This window comes from Solanum dulcamara, chromosome 1 (genome assembly GCF_947179165.1).
Source record: "Solanum dulcamara chromosome 1, daSolDulc1.2, whole genome shotgun sequence".
Taxonomy (NCBI): Eukaryota; Viridiplantae; Streptophyta; class Magnoliopsida; order Solanales; family Solanaceae; genus Solanum; species Solanum dulcamara.
The window spans coordinates 12603542-12626693 of NC_077237.1; positions in this window are offsets into that span (position 1 = coordinate 12603542).

Sequence of the window (23152 nt, forward strand, 5' to 3'; positions counted from 1 at the left end):
TTCCACCTCTCTACTTTGAAATAGGTAATGATTAATTCTCGATTTCAGGCCAGTGCACAGTAATAGAAAACTGGTGGTTTTCAAGTTAGACAGATGACTAGGGGTCTTGTGTATGGTTAAATATGTGACTGGTTATAGTTGTCTAGTCTTTCTAGAAACTATTTTGTAATGGACATAAAGGTTATTTATTTGACATGGGTAATGTTATCGGATTGAGGTGATGGGTTAGGTATTCATATGAGTTGATCTTAATAAATGAACAGGGATGACTGAAATTATCTATGTGAAATAACTACTTGCTGGCCATGACCTACGATGAACTGATTCTTGGTAGATATATAAATATGACTATTCATTGTGATTTTGGATAAATTGTGTACTTGGATTGAGTGTCAAATTCCGGCATATATTTAGATCGGATGTCACATTTTGACATAAACCTTAGACCGGGTGTAACGTTCTGACGCATACTAAGTGCTTGTAAGTCCCATAAGAGGATCCTTATGTGAAATTGCTTGATATTGGCATTGATATGAATCTTAAGATATGCCTTGATAATACCATTGTGATTGGGAACTTCTTGAACTTGTCGTTTCCTCATTATTGTGTGAATATGCCAAATTGCATTTTGTTCCTAGACACTGTGATGAGATAGAAAGTGTGTTGTTGAGGTCATTTTCGGCGAGAGTGTGATGTTGAGGTCATTGCCGATAAATGTGAATGATGCTTGATTATTGATTTAAATGAGCACCCTTGCATACTTATTTGGGGTATTTTGATTCTTGGGTTTGATTCGAGGGATACCTGGTGGTTATTGCTCATTTAGTGTAGATGATATGCTCGCTATAGCATTGGTTAGGGTGTAAGTACCCGGGTAAAGTTCTTCCTAGTATAAGAGTTGACAAGATTTCAGTTAGAATAAATTCTAATGAACATTATGAATTGTGGGGTTTAGAAATATTTGGTGTCTCAAGATATAGCATTTGAAAAAAATTAAGGTGGTATCATAATATGTGATGGATATAGTATCTCATAGGAACTTTCAGAATGGATTTTGGATTAGTAGAACCTTAGATATAGCGGTAGATGTAAGAACGGTTAGTCTAGGATGTGATTTTTCTTAAGTTGTAAGGTGTCTCATCATTGATTTTGAAAGATTCTTAGATCGCCTTGTGCCCTCTCATCCGTGTTGTTATTCGGGGACAAACGAGGAGTAAATTGGTATCTATTGCAATGGCCTACCTCGTCGTTATTAAAAATATCTGTGGTAAAGATATACAAATCTCATTCATCATAATATTAGGATCAATACCTTGATATGCGAAAGCATTAGTTGTGAATTAATGTCGTACTGTGCTCCTATTTCAAAGTTGAGCTGAAAGTGTCATTCTAATTTAGTTTTGGACTTGAGTTCAAACTAAGGTCTACTTCAAATGATTATTCTCTCAGACTATAATGAAATAGGTAGCCCATGACTATCAAATTAAAGGTTTATGAGTCTTCTTTTCAACGCCAACGAATTTGCTTCATTTGGAGTACAGAATAAAATATTATGCCCTTTTTACTAAGTACTACCTGTGCTAAAGTCGCTGTGGCGGGAACTAGGCCGTTATAGCGGGACCGCCAGAGCGGGATGTTCTTGTTGTGGCGGGACCAATGGAATTTAAAGTCGAAAAAACCCAGAATGGTCTATTCCATTCCCACTTCATTCTTAAAAGGCCAGAAGTGACCTAGGGCGATTTTCTACTGGTTTCCACTCTAATTTGTTCTAAAGGTAAGTAATTCACTCCCTAAACTTGTAATTCGATTCCTATAACCCGCAATTGTTGGTGGTTGATCATTGAAGGAGGATTTTGGCTTAAAACTAATGGTAGAATAACCCTAGGTTGGGTGGAAAAATCATGGAACTGGCCTGGAATTTGGGATTTGCATAAAATTTGGAAGTATATAGGCCATTTATGTTTGATTTTGTAATATGCTATTATTTTAGACCAAGAATAAGATAAGTTTCACTAAAGGATTCAAGGTTAGCAATCAGACTTCTGCAACAATTGTTGCGCCCAGATAGACTAGGTTTCTCAATTGAGTAGTTATAAATCTATTCCCATTGCATAATGTATCGTAGATTGACGGGAGATTTCATATTTAGGCCTTCGAGCACGGAGTCTGGATGGATGAATGTGTTGCTATTGCTGTTTATGGTAGGAATGTACTATGTGGGTTATGTTAGAAAAAATTGCATAAATACACAATTTATTTTACTATATTTTCTAAAATTTCCTACCATTTGAAAAAATTACAAAAATATCTAATCTCCCCTATTCTCTGATACATCACTTTACGTGATATATCAATTGGATACATTACTTATGTTATGTATCAGGACATCGGATACATCACTTTATATGATTTATCGGTCAAATACATCACTTTACGAGATGTATCAGGACGTATATGATGTATCCAAAAGTAATCAAAAAAGAAGAGATTATAGATAATTTTTAAAAGAGTAGGGATAGAATGTAATTGGAAAGAATCACTATGAGATTTAGGTAAAATTTATTATGCTATGTCTAGTGATGATAATTTAGTTCTTGATTGTTAACCTTAATACTTTTTGTTGATAGGGTTGATTGTCCTCGAAAAGTTAATGTGTAAGGAAATTATTGGATTAAAGTGAGATCCTGAGACTAGTGATAATCAAGAGAGGTCCAGTATAGGGCTATTGATCCATATAAATATAGGAGATATATATTTATATATATGTGTTCATAGTGGCAGTTTTATGTGAAATGGTTGAGTAATGCGCGTTCATACAATATAATAAAATAAAACTAATGAAATGACTATTTGTGAACAATTACATGCAATGAGACTGATTACTTGATTGTTCAATTATGTGAACTATTTGTTGTGGACTGTGATTATGCATTATGCTTGTGATATTGGATCGGATGTCGCATTCTAACATATATATTAGATTGGGTGACACGTTTCAGCACTTATATTGGATCGAGTATTGAATTCTGACACATATATTAGATCGGGTGTCACGTTTCAACACATACTAAATATTGAATCGGGTGTCACGCCGACACACTAATATTTTTTTATGGTTCCATGAGAGAACCATTGTGTGTCTATCATCTGTAAATTGATCTTGACTATATGTGTGATGATAGAAAAACCGACTTGATGATAATTGAGCATGCTCATTCTGCGTAATAATTGATATGAAAGGACTAAGGTCCAAGTGGTTACCATGTTAACAGTTGTAATTGAGATTTACACGGTGAAACTGTATATTGTTCTTAAAATGGTAAATTGGTAATGTGTTTCTACATATATGCATGTTCAGATTATGTTATGGTCGCTAGATGCATTTGTATCGTAGGTGTGAGGACTTGGTAAACAAGCGTAGAATAGCTGATGTGTAGTTTAATAAGATGAGTTACACGTAGATATTGATGGTGTTCTATTGGTATATGTGAAAAAATGGGATTGGGGGAGAAGTCGGAGTGGGATTGGGGAAAAAGTCGAAGTTACTGTCTCCGGCCATATCGCTCTGGCGGGAGGAATACCGCTGTGGAGAGGCCGCCAGAGCGGGATAGGTCCCGCCACAGCAGAGCAGTATTGTTATGAGGTAAGTCTTAGTTCACTTAAATGTTTACCTCTTCCAAGTGAGATGTCAATTATTTTAGGGTCAGATGTTGGTGTGAAAGCTAAAGGTAATAGATTTGTTAAACATAGTTAGTAGTGACCAGTAGTTTGGAAACCCCTCTATGTGATAGAAGGGTTAGGCTTGGATTTGTATTACGGTTGGCAACAGACCAACTAAAAAGGATTAGAGTTAGGCTTCAACGAATTTAATGAGGTTATCGAGAATAGTAAGAGTTGCGCATAAAGGTTTGGTAGTGTATTTCTTAAGAGCATATTTTCTTCTCGTTGATTTATTTATATTATGTGGGGTTTTGGGTTGACCAATGATGCCTACCACTACGTGTTATTTGTATTTATACTACTCTTGTTATGCCACTTGTCATAGTCTGGTTCCAGGGTCAGTGATGTTTCTTAAGTGAAGAAGAAGATGATTCTCCAATAGATTCTACTGTTCCTTTCTTATGGTGGGAGTTGTGTCATTACTTTATTTATACTTTGTATCTTTAGAAGGCCTTGTACCTGTTTAGACTAGTATCCTTGAGGATGTTAATATGTTTCTAGTAATAAAAACTTATAGTTTTAAAACTTTCTATTATGGTGTATTCCTGACTTTTTAGGTTGGTATTTGGCAATTGTTAAACTTCCACATGTTATTTCTGTAAGGGTTCTCCTATCTAGGTGTTAGAGTAGGTGCCCGCACGGTCAGGTGGGTTGGTTCGTGAGAAGGAGACCTCGAATTTAAATTTCATCGATTCCATTGAGTCTAAAATGTCATTTTCAAGCTAGTAGCATATTTGGTTTGTGTTCGGAAAGTCCGAACGAGTTTTGGGTGAATATTTAAGCTTTTTTGGTGCTTTGCGTTGTTTTCACAAATTGTGATAACTACAAGGTTCACTATTAGTTTTAAAAATTGAAAAATTATTCTGAAACTTCTGAAATTTTGAGCATGAATTATAGACCTTATCTGCAAAGTTTGGTACATTTTCGATAAGCCGAGATTGATCTTTTATCTCAAAAAAAGAAATAATTATTTATCGAGCAGAAATGATATTTGATTGGGCAAACGAGTTCAAAATTGAGTTTCGATTAAAGGATTAAGTCTGTATCATTATTTAAGACATTTAGGAAAAAGAATCGGGTCATTTTGCTATCTTATGAGGGATTTATGGCTCTTTTAATGAAAATATAAGTTGTAGATTTTCTTGTGCAAATAGAGCTATACAGGTATATAAATTTCAAACTGTGTTCATCTGGTATTTTTAGCATATCGGTAGTTCTATAGCTCGGAATGGAGTGATTCTTGCAAATTTCTTCTCGATATAATATGGGGGTTAGTATACAATCCTCAATTCGATATTTTCTCATGATTTGTTCATCTGATTTTCTTTTCTTCTCCGTAAATTTCTTGGAAAAAATTAGGGTTTTATCGATTTGGACTTTATTTTTGATGAAAAAAGTATATTTAGGATCCTTGTGTTATGAGTAAACTGATTTTGCCATAAACTTGTTGATTCATCAATTATTTTCATCATATTAATCGTGTATAATTTAGATTTTTCCAATAAAGTTAAAGTTTGCTAAATTGAGGATTTCAAGGTCGCTTTTAACTCTATTTTGATGAAATTCATATTTGAACTTTCCAAAAAATGGGAAAGATCTTTTTCAAGAAATATTTCAGATTTGAGTCGGAGTTTCGAATCCGAATATTTGAGGTTTTCTCAAGAATATGAATTTTAGTGAAATTGGTGATTGAGGGATGATTTCAAATCCAAATTCAAATTGGTTTAAAACATTAATTTCTAAATACTTCAAGAATTGTTTTCATGTAAAAAAAATTAAATTTTCTATTCGTTTACGAAATTGAGTTTTTAGGTGTTTCGGGTCAGATTTGGTCTGATTTTCAAAAATATTGATTTGGGTATTGTTAGACTCATGTTCTTATTAGAATTGCATATTTGAATAGATTATCTTGATTCGGAGCTCTAACATAAGGGTAAGGCTCAAGTTTTGGATTAGTGGAATCGGATTCGAGGCAAGTGAATTTCTAAACATATTCTTAAGCTTATAGGATCATGTATTCGTGTCTTATGTGTTAAGGATTGATAAGAAAATAGTTTTAAGAACTATTGATATTCAAATGAAGTTGATGATAAAGAATGGATAATAAATGGAAATTGAGCTGAGATAACATGTTGTGTTCGATGTGATAGAACCTTAGGCTTGTTGTGGATATTTGGATATGTTGTTGTTATTATATTGATTAATTGGGTGATTGTGGACTATATGGCATTATATGTTATTATCTATTGTGTTTTGACTCATTACTTGTGCATACACTTATCTGTGATGGCTGAGGAAGTGATATGAGTGAGATACTGAATATTAGGACCGAGGTTTCTATCGATCGAGGTAATTTTCTGAGGTTTTTTTCGATGGATATTATGGCCAACATCTTTTCTGGCGGATGTTATAGCCGAGGTTTTTTTCCACGATCTAGGTATTTTTTGGTGTATGTTATAAACGAGGTTTCTTTCGCCAGATACACGGTCTATGTGTGGCCTCCATGGGTTCGGTTTGAGGTGATCAGTGTATGTGTATCATTAGGTAGACATGCATCATGATAAGTGACATTGCATTGCCACACACATATTTATCCATTGTGGATTGTTCTACCCCTGATATTCTCTTGATCTGTATTATTGATTGTGTTGATTTGTTTGCGAATTGAATTGTACTGTTATTGAGGTATATGATTACTGTACTGCTAGAACTATTAGACTGGGTTGATTTCTGTGCAGGTTGTAGTCTGAGGGTTTGATGATGTGGTAGAAGTACGTGTATTTTATTAGCTTTGCTTAGTCTTAGTTGTTTACTTGCTAGGTACCACGTTGTTGGTACTCACTCCTTGCTAACTATGCTAGTGTATGTTCTAAGCTTGGGCAGTGACCTAATTTTTCTCATTTTCATCCGAGGCTTTTTGAGGTGCTTCGAGAGGTAGCTGTTGACATCGACCATCTTTTCTACTCATCTTTACTTATTACTTTATTCTATTTACGAGACGGAGATTGATACTTGTATTTATTTTATATCTTGTAATTAGAAGGGTTTTGCATTTGATAACCAGTCCGTGGGGGATTTTTGTAGATGACTAAGTTTCTGCTTTATCTATATTTATCTATCCAAACTGCTTTCCATTTTTATCTTCCGCATTTAGTGGGTTTAGGCTGACTTGCCCAGTGGAAAAGGATAAGTGTCACCAGGCCCGAATTTTGGATCGTGACACCATCTAGACTAGTTAGTTTAACTTAACTAAAGTTAGCTATAACTAACTTTGTAACCACCTTCCTAACAGAATAGGAGCTAACAACTTAACAGCCACAAGGACTAACATCTACAAGCCTCTGTAGCTAACTTATATTGCTCAACAACCTCAATTATGGGTGATGTTATGATTGTCAAATAATAATGAAGGATAAAATAGTTAAAAATCCTTCATAATTAGTGTTTCTTAAGAAGCGTGTAAAAATCATGATCGTATATAAGGTGAAACTAGTCTTATCTGAATTGAAAAATAATACAACATGTGGAAAAACATTCGATCATGAGGGTGTAGATAAAAAGTATTGAGTAAACATCATATATGACAAAACCAATGAACGTAGTTCAGTCCAGAAGGACTCCGGAATCAAAGATCAGGGGGACCAACCCCTCACCAACATAGCCTCTCTAGCTCAGAAAGTATAGTTTTGGGCACAAAAGATAGTACCCGAAGCAGATAAAGATAGGATATGTTTGTTAGCCCAACCCAAAAATCATGGAGGAGGTCAAAATTCTCTTCGATCAATATTCAATCGTAGAGTTAGTGACCTAGTGAAACACTATGAGAAAGGTGAACCCTATGCAAGTTAGTCTTTTTCCTATAAATAGTTCATGAGATATTTTGATGACATGACAATGTTCTCGATTTTGATAATGATAAAGTGAACCAGGTTCACATCGTTGCATGACATAAAATCTAAAGACCTGAAACAACTTAAGTCAGGAATAAAAGGCAAAAAGGCAAAAAAAAGGAAAGCGAGTGTAACAAGACTCCTATAAGAAAAAGAATTAGTTGGGCAAATTATTTTCCTCATAGAACTCAATTAGGTATTGAATTGAAAACATTATAAAAAGAAGAGTGCATCAATGTACATAACGACTTTTGCACATTCAACATTGATACTTTTTTGAGCAAGAGCATTCAAGAGCGTTATAATTGAAGAAAGAAAAACTAGAGTTAGATTTTCTTTCTGATAATCTTGTGCGTTTGAATTTCTATTTAAAGTTGTTATTTAGCGATAATTCTCTAAGATAGAAAGTGAGGTTTGTATCAAGAAGTGGGTTTGACTTCTTGAGAGAGTTAGTTAGTTGTGAGTTGAGGTACCAGAGTTAATCCCTTTTAATTATTGAGTTGTAATCTAAAACCGCTCTTTGAAGTTACTAAAGTTGGTTGAAATCCTACGAGGTGTAGATTGTGGTTGTTCTTCTCTTGAGCAAGAAGGTTTTCTACAATAACTCTGTGTCTTGTGTTTTTCTATTTTATTACTCTGTTATTTACGCAAGAATCTGATTCTTGAAATCATTAGATGGTCTAGGTTTCTTCAATTGATATCAGAGTAGGTCTTTTCACTAGAAGATTCAATTCTTGAAAAGGATCAATGCCCGCACCACCTACAGCACAAGAAGCAGTGTCACATACAAGACCGCCACTATTCAACGGAAAATATTATGGATGGTAGAAGAATAGGATAATGGATCACCTTATAGGAGATAGCCCAGATCTCTGGAGTGTCATCTTTAATGACACCCAATTTTGACCGACTTATAACCTATAAGTATAAAGAGTATCTAATATAAGGTTCGAGTCTGAAGATATAATATAAGTCTATAAATAATATAAAAGACTGAGAAATATAGATAGAATAGTGATGATTCGAACCCCGAAACCTCACCACTAATTTGATAATACACAATCCGCTAGAATATAAGCTGTCACATGAGGTACCCTGACTAGTATCTGCATCAAAAAGGGACACAAAAGTAGGGGTGAGTACAATCCATATGTACTCAGTAGGTTTTAGCCAACTGAGTATAAAAAATTAATTAAACCTATAAAATAAACTAAGGAATGCTTCCACCTGCAAACTGAAAAGTCCCACTTTGGCATCGGTGCCGCCAGTTTATATATATAATGGCGCGAGTAAAGTAAACTCATAATATCAACTCATTATCACAATTAACCAGATAAGTTAAATAGTATAGATATCGATACAATACAATGCAATATGATGATGTAATGATGTAGTGGTATGGTAGAATCAAGACTGTCGCACAACCTGTCATATACACCTGCTGAGTTGTGCTAACCACCAGGACCCATGGGGGTCTCGCAGACCATATAACTCAATCACAATATCTCATTATCCTTGCCACCTTCTCGTGATCAAGGAATCACAATACATCCACTACCCTATCATAAAACTGCCTCGGTCAGGGACTAAAGATACAAAGGTTTAAAGGTGTTTTATTTTCTTTCTCAAAAAGAATTTTCATAGTTCTCAACTTCCCATGTTTCATAATATGATGAATGAGAATGAATGCATCAAAACACATATGGCATGGAAGCAATATTAAACTCAATAACCTACAGATGATACTCACCCTCAATAAATCGTAATGGAAAGGAAATATTTTAATTTAAGTGTTCACCCATTTCTCAATAATATTTCAATACTCAGGCATGCTCAAAAACCCCAACTCAATCCCTCAGGCAGGCATCACAAGTCAAATAATATCCTCAAACCTTTTTCATAGGCAAATCATAAATCACATGCTCTCAAAGCAAATAGGATAATAAATAAGGCCCCCACAGGGGCTATGTAATACAAATAAGCCCCTACACAACAACACATTAATAAATAAGCTCCCATATGGGCATCACAATATATATATATAACATTCTCTCAACTCAAACTACAACCTCATCCCAAAGTCTATAACATATGAATAACTAATTAACCCATCTCTGTCTCAAAGAAGGATAGTCAAACCTAACTCAATTGCCAAAACCGCACTCGGACACCTCTACTGAACAAGAAACTCTCAAATTCAATGTCCGAAATGACAACCCACTCACACGAAGCTCCTAATCAAGTTTCTGAGCTCACCACTTGATTTCCCACATAATTTTCTTGAACTTAGATCCTTAAATCATCAAAATCGAATTTATATAGACCAAGAAATAAGTTCTCAAAGTTCCTCAAAAATTCACTCTGAAAATGGACATTGCAGCAACTAGAATCAAGATTTTACCTCAATCGAAACCCTCCTATCAAGATTTTGAGCTGACCAACGGATTCCTCGTGAAAATCTCTTGAAGATAGACTCTTGCATCACTAGATTTGGACTTGAAAAGCTCAAGAAATAAGGGTTCAAAGTTGAGAGAAAAATCTACATTTTTGCATCAGATGTTTTTGGTTTTTGCATTATTTAAAGTCTCTAAACAGACCCTCAAAATTCATTCGAAACTCGATAAAAATAAACCAGATATACTACCCTACTAAATTCGACATTCCATACTCAATTGAATATTCAAAATTATCATACAAGTTCATTTTAATAAAAAGTAGATCCCACATCCAAGTGTTATTTTAAGCCAAATTCCACAACGGGCCTCGGGATTAGACCAGAAACTTTGAGAAGAAAATGAAAGGTCATCCTATACCAAAATTAATACTCCGAAATTAAATGTAATGTCATAATTTTCATTCAAGCACGTTTTCAAGAATTTTAAACAAAGTCAACCATATGCTAACTTTCAAAATCAAAAGCGTCAAATGGCCTCAACCTCATATCGATTTTCTCGATAGTTATGCCAACAATACTAGTAGCCTAATTTGTCCATTTTGGAGCTGATGGAACCATCAAAATTTGAATTTGAGGTTTCTTTGACTCGAAACTCAAAAAATCACAACTAAATCAACTTAGGCCTATAAAATATCATAATGGGATCGGACCTCTAAAAATTCAATCAACACTTCTTCTAGACCAAAAACCAACCTACGAATCTAACGGAGTCTTCGGAATTCCATTCTAAGTATAGAAACTTCGAAAGTTGACCAAAGTCAAACCTTAACCTAAAATTTCTCAAATTCCCAACTTAAGACCTCAAATCTTTGTTACAACTCCAAAACTAATTTTGTAAACTCTTCTAGACCAATTTCCACATTACAGAGCTGCTGAAATCACTAAAATTCCATTCCGAGATCCGTTGCTCCGGTTGGTACCGAAAATCACTTTTTCACCTCTTAACTATACAAAACTCAAGAATTTGCACAATTTTCAAACCATTAAGATTTTGACACTTTTAACTACACAAATCGATCAAATAATACTCGGAAGCACTATTGATAGAGGTAAAATGGTAATTTCACACAAATTTTTAAAAATGACCTCAAGATCTTTACATCAACTATGCCACGAGTGTGGAAGCCCTGACCACTTTATCAAATTATGTCCCTTATGGGATTCCCATAAATTGAATAATAACCAATCAAAAGACAGACTTAACTGTGAAAAAGGCATTTGCTGCAATAAAAAATTCTTCTGGAGAAGAGTCTGATGGGATGGAGACTGAAAACCAATCATTACTGGCAATGGAAGGAGAAGGATCATATGATTTCCTAGCACTAGTGGCAATCACTGAATTAGATGATGAGGAGAACTTGTGCCAGTCAACAGACACAGTTATGGCATTAATGGTTGGAACAGACTCAGATGAGGATGAAGAGGACGACAAGCAGTCCAAGGTAAGTTTACATCAAATCAAATAAAATATCCATCTTTATTTTATTAAAGTCCTTATCTTGTGTTCTTATAGACGCATATCATTCAACCTGTACCACTAAGGACATGTTTTTGAAAACTAAGCATCCCTAAGAACAGAAAATGAAGCTCCAGAAGTCATAAATAAAACCTTCCAAGAAAAAATTAACGGGGTAAACTCCTCAAGAAAAGGAAAGGATGTAAAAAATAGTGTTCACCTAGCTAGAGAGGAAACCATAAAAATATTAAACGAAGAATTACAGTCAATAACTATAAGGAATGAATCTCTTTTGGAAGAACTTGAAAAGACTAAAAAGAAATTAGAGATCAATATGAGATGGACAAAGTCATTCATAATGCTTTATAATATCCAAATGAGTCAATCCTCAACTAGACATGATATAGGTTTCAAGCATATTTCTTTGAACACTGGTGAAAATTGTCACGATATGACATGTACTCACTGTGGACAAAATGATCATCAAAGGCATGTGTGTCAAAAGAGAATTATGGCAATTAAGAACAATCAAAACTTTGTAAAAATGGCTTCTTATGAAAAAGGAATCAAGAAACTGGTTCATAAACATAAGTTCTTACCTAATTGGGCTACGAGAAACTTGATTCATCCCTCCACTCACAAACAGGGATCCAAGTGGAACTGGGTATCCAAAATTAATCTTTGATTGTTTGTGCAGGAACATGTAGGAGGGAGAAAAAAGCAGTGGTACTTGGGACCTGATCGCATGTTAGAATAGAATCGCTTTGTGCAACTGAAAGTGGCAGTTGACAAAATAGTACACTGTTAGTAACCGTTTTGTGAGTGATCGGGATGTGCTAGTGTGGCAGGCCTCTTGGTCAATAGAATTGCTCTAAAAGGACATGGTCATCGTATATTATGTTTCATATGTATTGACACTAACAAGCTATCGAGAATCATCTCTTTGACAACCAAAAAGGCAAAAACAGTCACTCTCAAGAAATAGTAACGAAGGAACATCATTGGAGCTCAAGATTGTCATTGTGTGTTATTTCTGAGTTTTATTTCTTTGCTTATTTCATGTAAATCAAGTACTAATCTATAAAGGAACTTGGTGTTTGCTTTGAATCAGTCTTTTTCTCGTTTTGTAATCTGTAGCTAGAGTTAGCTAGGATGAGCTTTGAAGTCTAAATTAATCTGAGGGGATTAGTTTAGTGGGCAACAGATTTATTGCTTAATGGTTAAAGATTCCAGATATCATAGTAAGGGGGAGGGATTAAGAGTTTAATCCTTAGGATTGCATGAGTTTGTAATCGTTGTTGCTCCTTGTTTGATAATGAAATTTGGGTGAAATCATGTGTGACAGGTCGTGATTTTTTCTCCTTCGAGCAAGGGAATTTCCACGTAAAAATATTTATGTTTTTTATTTTTCAATTCCTTACCGTTCTTGTGCAGTAAGGAGACTGTAGTTATGAGAAGCGTGAAGACCATCAATTAAAGAAATTGGTTGAATGGCTTAAAAAGTTTTGTTGACCAAACATCACAACTTATTAGCGCTCCAGAGTTTTTGCTTAAATTAATGGTCCAAAATAATGATACTTTCAGAGGTCAATAAATCACTGCTGTGATTTTATTTTTTTTACTCAATAAAGGCAAAGGGAAAAAATGCATCGTTATTAATTTGCGACTTTTAAAACAATTGGAACAAAAAGGACACCATATAGAGTAAAGAGTCGAATAGTCTATCCAACGTGTTCCTTCTTGTACAGAAATATTTGACCAAGTGATGAAAAAAAAAGTCAATATGAAGATCTTTGAAATGGGAAAATAAGGTTATATAGTCTATAAAAGGAAAATTTTAGGATTTGTAAGGAAATATTCAATTTTACTGTTCTTTACGGACAATGATAATAATATAGGACTCCCTCCTTCCACTTTTATTTGTCAATGTATTGAAAAATAAATGTTTTTTTTGGTTTGATAAATTAAAATAAAATTGTTAGTTTTTAATTTACTCTTATTATTAATTATAATTATTTTTTACATATTTTAAAAAATATTAAATTTATTATATTTAAAAAATGATATAATAAAATTATCATGTTATTTATTGCACATTAAAAAATGTGTCAAATCAATACTCAACAATTATAATTTGACGGAAGGAGTGTATAACTATTATATATATAGCTTAGACGTTTTTAGGCAACAATTTATGAAAGAAAACAATATGAAATGAAAGAAAACACAAAACACAGTCAATGTCCAGAGCTAAGAAGTCCAAAGTCAGGCAGTGGCACGCAACACAATGCATGTCAGGCACATGGCAAGCAGTTGAGTCTCTTTCAAATTTAGATTTGAATTGTTTAAAATATCCCAAGCAATATAGATACACACACCTCCGTATTTTGCTTTACTTTTTTTTTTTTTGGTTTAAATTTTGTTATTTTGACCACATTTAGGGTGAAAACATTAGTTCACCAAGAAAACATGTTATGTTCAATTCATTAAAGTTTGGGTGGGTCAATTTTGGCCTACCCAATTTTACTTATCTAAAATGTGGATTGAAATGTAAGCCTGTTTGACCCATTAAAAATTGTCAAAAAAAATTAAAAAGATATTTTTTTTGTTAGGTATGTGTCGTATAGCCTAATAAATAAATAAATAATTATTATGTACTTAAATAAATTATATATATATAAAAAAAAAACTTTGTTAGAATGGCGGGGGAGGGGGGTGCATCGGATTGAGACTGATTTTTTAGCCCGTTTCAACAAAAATAATTTTGAATAAGGCATTTATTAAAACAATTCATTTTCATCCTTTCTAAATTCAATTCAATCCATTCATTTAACAGTAGCGCTAGTCAAAACATGAATGCCTTCTCACCATAAGTTAATTAGTCATATAATGGTTGAGAACTCTAGACATGCATGCAAGTATATTTTTTGCAATCCAGAAAATACTCATTAGGTGAAAATATTCGTCCATGTGAAAGAGTGAGATTCTATTTTTAGGAAAAATTATCTAAATATATAATTTATTTTATTATATTCTCTAAAACTCCCTATCATTTGAAAAAATTACAAAAATTTCTACTTTTTCTATTTTCTGATACATCACTGTACGCAATGTATCGGTCGGATACATCACTTTACGTGATGTATCAAGAGGTCAGATACATTATTTTACTCGATGTCTCGATCGAATACAACATTTACGTGATGCATCAGGACGTCAGATACATCACTTTACGCGTGGTCGACAACTTGAAGACCATCGCTGGCCCAAGCGAGTCACTTGATCTGATCACTCATTCAATCACTTAGTGGAAGACTCGACTCAATAGATAAATAATTCAAGTGGGCATTTAGAAACATCATCATCAATAAATAAATAATATATTAAAAATACTCAAAGTATAATGTAACTCAACGTCATAAACTTAATAATAAAATTATGGCTTAAAAACAGACTATATAAGAATCATTCTACTCTCTACTCTGTCTATGAAGCGGCTAACTGACTCATAAAAAGGTGCCGAAACAAGTCCATGACTACCTACAAGAAATACTAAATAATAAAGGAATAAATGGAAAGAAAGGATCTCTTCCAAATGCAAAGAGGTCTCACCAAAACTGGAGAAGTAGATCCTCAACAATACGCCTGCTGATGATCTCTAATACATGTGTTTGCATCATTAAATGATGCAGGTCCAAATGGATGCCAGTACGTGGAATATATGAATATATAATATGACAGAATGAAACATGCATAAGGTAGAATAACATCAACTCAAGTAACTCAATCAAGAGTAAGAAACTCAATCAGGATGTCATAAGTCTAAAACAAGAGTAAGGTTTAGACAGAGACCATTCATATACAATCTAATCCAATCCAATGCAATTCAATCAAAGTACCATCAAGACCTATATGGAAGTTTCTCTTTTCCGACAACAATCACTTATGAGCCAGTGATAGTACAATAAGCTCGTTGTTGTTGCCACAACCGTTCAATACTTTGCCAAGGTAAAGGACGAATCAACTAATTATGATTCCAACAAACAATCAAGTCATATTTTGTGAGGACAATAAAATAGGGAAATATCTTACTTAACGGTTCAATTCTCTCCTACTTTGGCGATGTAGTTGTTGTGTTCGAGTTATTACTTACTCTTACCCAATTCGATGCTCGATACTCCTCCCAAGACTCAATTCTCATAAGACAATCAATCCCAATCAAACCAATCAACAAGTCTCGTATGGACTTTTATCAATTCATCAGTTCTATCCAATCAATCTTTCCAACCAATCAATTATCCAATCATTCCCAATCATTTAAGAGTAGTTGGAACAATCATTTATAACAACATTCAGTTGAGACTATTCAATTGGGTTTAATTATGAAGCTATAAAGGACTATCAAGTTTTATCAAGACTATCATCATGCTTACATGCCAATCACAATCATGCATTCGCAAGTTCAAAACTCTAGACTCAATTCTTAGGTATATATATCCAATATTAGTCAAAATACTATTATGATTTATGAAATAAGTAGTTTAAATCATTTGTTCAAGAAACAAGTTTGTAGAAAACATCAATTACATAATATTATGTAAAATATGTTAAGTTTAAGGAAATTCTCAAGAAACACAATCATGGGGACTCAATTCATTCATAAATTAACCTATCACAATCATGAGTCACATGAAAGAACAAGGTTCATGCTTTAGTTTAGCCTTACCAGTCTGGAAGAATTAGATTCTTGAAGAACTCGACGAATGCTCTTGGAACCCTAACTTTTTTCTCCTCTTGAAATAACTTAGAATGTGTGAACTGATTTGTTTGAGGGTTTAGAATGAATGAGGAGGTTATAAGGATATAAGATAGACTTAAGGAAGTTAATTGAGGGTAAAAGGTCAAGAATACCCTTCTGAAAACGTAAGAAAATCATAAAGATTTAAAAAATGGCTTTTTAATGAGTCTCGTCGCTCAAATCGACGAGCTAGAGGTCTCCTCGCCGAACTATTCAGCATGTCGCCAAAAGAATGCTTTAGATCGCCTAAAATAACAGTTTGTGGAGGTTTTCATGTCCATTCGGCAAGCTAAGTCGGGGTTTCGCCGAACTATTCGGCGAGTCGCCAAATTGGCTAGTGAGCTCGCTGAACTGCCCTGTCCGGACATGCTTTAGCAAAATGACCAAACTTCTCTACTCCGAACTCCAAATGATAGGTCACGGGCCACCTAAATCTAATATGCTGAGAGATATGGTCATTTGAAATTGACCCTCATATGATTTTATACGAAAACTCAATTGATAAAGGCTCTTTGAACTTGACTTAGCACTAGAGGTTCCTTATGACCCTAATTCACATCTAATACACCTTGAATACTTAGGAATTGATCCTAAAACATATATACAATTAGAAGTCATCGGACTTGGCTCTATATGCATAAGAAGAATGACTTGGGTCTTAGCTTAAAAATATCTGGGGTATAACAGTACGTGATGTATCCGGATACCACCAAAAAAGAGATTTTGGGTAATTTTTATTACAATTATTCATCTAGGACTTTAATGTATATTCAGAGCTATTGCATGGCAAATTTATCTTGTGCAATCTAGCAAATAAAATAGTAGGAATATTAAACACTAAGTAAGCAGCATTAATCTCCATGTGAAAGAGTGATAATTTTATTTTTATTTTTGTGGATTAAGTAATTCCCATATTTTAATGCAATTATTTAATGTATGTCTTCTGAGAAAATTTTATCACGGAAAAAAAATGAGTTAAAGCAATTTTTCAGATTTTCTCAGGTTTGATTGGCCGAAATAGACTTAGGAAAAGAAAACAATTTTTATTACATTTGGACAAAATGTTATTATTTTAATTTTTTTTCACAATATATTGTTTCTACTAGTGTTCATAGGTCGATTTTTAGTTAAAATCAAAATCAAATCAATATAGTTAGTTTTTTAATTATTAAAATCAAATCAAACCAAATATAATATATATTCATCGTTTTGGTTATTGTAGATTTGATTTCATTTTTAAAAAAATGACAGTTCTCCCTTTTATCAAAAAAGACTTTCTCATCTTTTTCCTGCCTATAATCCGTTTTTACTCTTTTTTGTGGGAGATATTATTTTCTTGTTTGATCAAGTGAACAATGTTTATAAGAAATACAATATTTTTACATTTAGTTATTTCTTTGAATAAACAAGTTTATTAAGGATTGTTAAAATGTACAAATAACTTTTTATAAACCTATGAAGTATTATTAAAAATACAATAGGTAGATACATAATCTTTAATGTAATCAAACAAAAAGTTTTGTTGACCAAATATCAAAACTTACTAGAGCTCCAGAGATTTTGGTTGAATTAATGGTCCCAAAAAATGTGAAATTTTTGTAAGTCAATAAATCACTGCTATGATTTTTTTTTGTTTACTCAAAAGGCAAAGAAAAAGAAATGGTTTGCTATTTTTAAAACAATTGAAAATGAGAAGATTCAGCTGTTTTAATTGTTTTATGTAATTAGTCACTGAAGCAAAAAGGGCACCATATAAAATTATAAATTAAGAGCCAAATAGTCTACCCACCGTGTTCCTTCTTTTATAGAAGAAATATATTTGCCCAAATTTGAAGTGGAAAAATAAAGTTATATAGAATGTATAAAAGGAATATTTTAGGATTAGAAAGAAAAAAAATAAACTTAATTGACTCAATTGGATGTCAATTTTACTGTTCTTTATATATTCTTTACACACAAGGACAATAATATAGTATCAAAGATAAAATTTAGGCATTATCCATAAATATGTTCTTTAACTTGATCTCATTTTATATTTATGCCCTTCAATTTTGGGTGTGCACAAGTAGACACTTATATTTATATAAAATTGAATAAGTAGACACATATATTCTACGTGGCTCAATACACATAGGGCGTCACATAGGACACAAATTGTCATGTAGAATGTCATATATATAGGACGAATGCATCTATTTGTTTAAGTTTTGGATAGTTAAATGTACACTAGTAAAGTTAGATGTTATAGTTATCAGCTGAAGCCAAGTTAAGAGTCATATTTATGTATTATGCCTTTGTAACTTAGTTCCTAATTTATTTTTATTATTAATTATAATTATTTTTAATATGTTTTTCAAAATATTAAATTTATTATAGTCAACAAATGATATAATAAAATTTACATTTTATTTATTACACCTAAGAAAATGTATCAATTCAATATATATATATATATATATATATATATATACTCATTTAATGAAAGAGTGGCATTGCAAATTTGTCTTTTGCAATCTAGTCTAGCAAATGTATAAGTAAGAAACACTAATCTCCATGTGAAAGAGTGATAATTCTTTTGATTTTGTGGATTAAGAAATTTCCATATTTTAATGCAATTATTTAATGTATGTCTTCTGAGCAAATTTTATTACGGGAAAAATGAGTTGAAACAATTGAGGATGTGTTCGGTATGGAGGAGAATTTTTTTTTTAGATTTTTTCATGTTTGGTCGGTAAAATGGTTTAGAAAAAAAAAGTTATTTTTTTTAAAAACAAATAAATAAAATGACTTTTTATAAAAATCGAAAAACAAGTTTCATAACTGATATTTCAAGTTTATTATCTTCTTTCTATTCACCCAATACCCTTGACCATCCCACACCTGTCATCCTTGAACCCCCACTCTCTCCACCTCATTATATCCCATAGTATTTTACTCAATTATATATATTCTTTTGAAATGATATTTTTTAATTACTAAACACTAAATATAAGTTTAAAACTGACTTATTATATATATATAAATAAATGTTTTATAAAAAAAATAATAATATAGTTTTCGAAAAAAAAATTCCTTCAAACATCTTTCCCCGTTCATTGAGAGATGACCCACAAAATAAACTTGGGAAAAAACAATTCTTATTACATTTGGGTAAATATTATTTTTTATTTTTGTTTTATATTATATTGTTTCTTATTAAGGCTGTTTATGGTGGGTGGACTTTTTGGTAAAAAAAAATTCATGATATTCTCGTTTTATTGTTTTTCTACGATAAGGAAAGTCTTTTTCATCTTTGTCCAACTTATGATCCATTATTACTCTTTTATTGTGGGAGTTATAATTTTCATGGACTATAGAGAAAATGATTTAAGATCTATTATTATTAATCAAGTCAATAATGTTTATAAGAAATAGAACGTTTTAAAGGTGAATCTCATAGTTGTTTTTTTTGAATAAATAAGTTTAGATTATGAATTTCTTTTAAAAAAATGAATTTAAGGTGTAAGTTCATTAGCCTATTAGAGATTTAAAAAATGAAAAAGTAAATAAAGCATTTAAAATTATTTATAAAGTTTAAAATAATGTATATATAATTAGAAAAATTGTTTATATAATTTGTCGATTCAGTTTTTGCTTCAATTTATTTTTAATAAAATTAAACAAAATCAAATATTATCAATTCGTTTTTAAATATAAAACCAAACCATATCCAAATAACTATTGATTTAGTTCAATTTTCAATTAATTTTTTTTTTTTAGCCAAATCGTGAACATTCAAATTGGCAGAACGGCCCTAAATGTTTTGTTGACCGGACATAACAGCAACGTTACTCCAGAATTTTTGGTTGAATTAATGGCATTAAAGTTGTGAAATTTTCAAAGTCAATAAAATCATTGCCTATATAATATTCGAAATGAGAAGATTCAGCTATTAATTGATTGCAGTCTAACTTGAACTTCACCAATTTTCCTTTAATTTATACCGACCAAACATCGATATAAACTTGACTTTGGTTCGACTTTCAAATATATAGAACTTAGAAATTTATTTTGCTAAGAATATTCAAGATTTATTAATATATACTTATATAAAAAAAATACATACATATATATTTAATATAATTTTTTGATAAAAAATATTCAACTGATCATTCTTCGATATATGTGACTTTGTTCCGACATCTAACACAATAAACTATATTCACTAGTGAGCTCTACCCTGCATAAGAATGCTATTTTATCAAATTCTAAGTATGTTTTGGAGTTTGATTTCTCATGTGATCATTGAACCGATAGTTATTATCTTAGAAAATAATTTTCTTTGTTTAAGAAGATTATATTAAGAAAAATAGGTGAGAAATCAACCTATTTTTCAGTATATGGGACCCAAAAAGAAGGTTCTTTTTTTCTTCTAAGTATAAAGACTGTTAAATTGTATAAATATTCTAGAATTGTTCACTGATTGCTCTGTAGATCTTGTCTTGACTACGTATATTGGACGACAAATTGAAAATTTTCTATTTAATTTGATAATGATATAGATAATATTATATGTAATATGAGTGAAAGTAAACGGATGCAAGTTTATTTGTGTTCTCTACCTACGCTTAAACTTTGATTTGATAAATAATTTAACACTTTTACCATTTCTTTTCCATTTAATGATAACGGTGAACTGTAGAAGCATTGACTAGAGGGGTTCCTTAATCGTTAGCATCTTCCCCCTACAACTCTAAAATTGTAGGTTTGCGTCATTAAGAAAGCAAATCGAAAACTTCTCGAGAGAGACAAAAAATTGTGGAAGTATTATAATTAGTTTTTCTATATAAATAAAGAGATTTTCCTTCCTTGTAATTAATCCCTCAAGAGAAATAAAAAGTCTTTTCTCTTCTCAACTCCCTACTATTTTTTTTTTATTATAGTGTTATAATGTATTATCAGCAAAAAACTCTGCTATCTCTAGCAAAATACTTTGAAAGTATTGAAGGTATCCATTTCTAGGTAAAGTGCAAAAGCTGTATATCAACACAAATATTTCTACGTGAAAAACTCCATGGGTGACAAAAAGCATGCATGACCTACCTTATGTAGGATATTCCCAAACTCTTAACTTAATGAGCAACTCATGGTTACAATTACTTTAGTACACCTTAACTATTACTCCTCACATCCCCTGTTTCTTCTCTCTTCTCTTCTCTTTAACAATAACAAAACAATACCTACTTTAATCAAAATCTTGTTTCAAAATCACAAGAATCTAACTAATACAACTCAAGAATAATATAAATAAAATTTGATAGGAATAGATTCTTTTGTTATAGCAGTTGACTCCTAGGCGAGACTCTTTGGGTAGACTCAGCTCTCACTATGACACATCTCTCTTTGGGTATGGTTGAGCACCAAAGATTTTGACTTGCTGTTTTATAAGTTATCAAATAGCCTCCATCTCTCAGAGGAACAAGTGTTGGGTTCATTGTATAATGTGTGAATGGATAATGGTACATATAATAAAGATTGGTGAATTACAAATGTGAAAGTATTGCAAGTATGAATGAAGTTATTCCATTCATGAATACTCATGACATATGAATGCAACCTTTCGTAATTTAAGACAACCTGTCATATTTCTAGACTACCTTTTCATATATCCTCCATGAATCATTGTGCTCACCTTTAGGCTATATATATATATATGAATCACTCTCAGATACTAAAATAAGTTTTTTGAAAATAAGTTCACAAGAAAAAACACTACATAATAAATAAGAAAAAATTTAACCTTTTCCAAAACTTCAAGTGTGATTAATTACAAGCCATTGAGTAGTTCACCGGACAATTAATTTGAGGTATCGCTATTAGTTTGTCGTGAGTCATTTTATCCTAGGAGGATATATTCCATAACCTCGGATACTTGAAGGGAATAATTTCCTTAAGGAAACTCTGTGAATTCAGAGGACTTGACTCTTCTTCCTTTCATCTACTTCTTATTGTATATTTCATTATTTGTATGAAATTTTTTTGAAGTTATTTTGTTGGAGAAAACGATTTTGCACTAATAAAGTTTAACAATCTTAAGCAAATTATGATTATCTTACTGTGCAACTATTTATAATTGGTTTTTGGAGATTAAAATCTTTGTGGTTTTATGTTCTATTTGAACTTATTAATGAATCAGAGAACCTAAAGAGTTCGTCAGAAAATCAAAGTTCATTCGGTTAACGATTGGGAGTTATAAACTTCATGGTTAAACTAAAAACTAATTTGAGCAAGATGACTAATGAAATTGAAGTCATGGATGATACCACATCGAAAATTGGTGCAATGAATATTGCTTCATCGAGTCGTACGAGTGTTGCACCTGCTATAGCATCGGCTAAAAAAATTCACTGGCATGAATTTCAAGAGGTGGCAGCAAAAGATGCTATTTTATTTAACTACTTTGAGTCTACAAAGATTTATCAAAGAAAGTATTCATGAGTTAGCGGATTCAACTCCGGAAGGTGAACCATTATGATTATTGAAGCTTGGAAGCATTCTGATTTCTAATACAAGAATTATATTCTGAATGGACTTCATAATGACTTGTATGTGTACAGTAATATGAAAACTCCCAAAGACCTCTGGGATGCTTTAGAAAAGAAGTATAAGATGGATGATGCCGGATTGAAGAAATTCATCGTGAAAAAGTTTTTGTACTTCAAGATGATAGATAACAAATCTATTATTATTTAAGTTTAGAAATTGCAAGTGATTATTAATGATCTCCTTGCGGAAGGTCTAGTGATTAATGAGGCCTTCCAAGTAGCTGCTATGATTGAGAAGTTACCTCATTT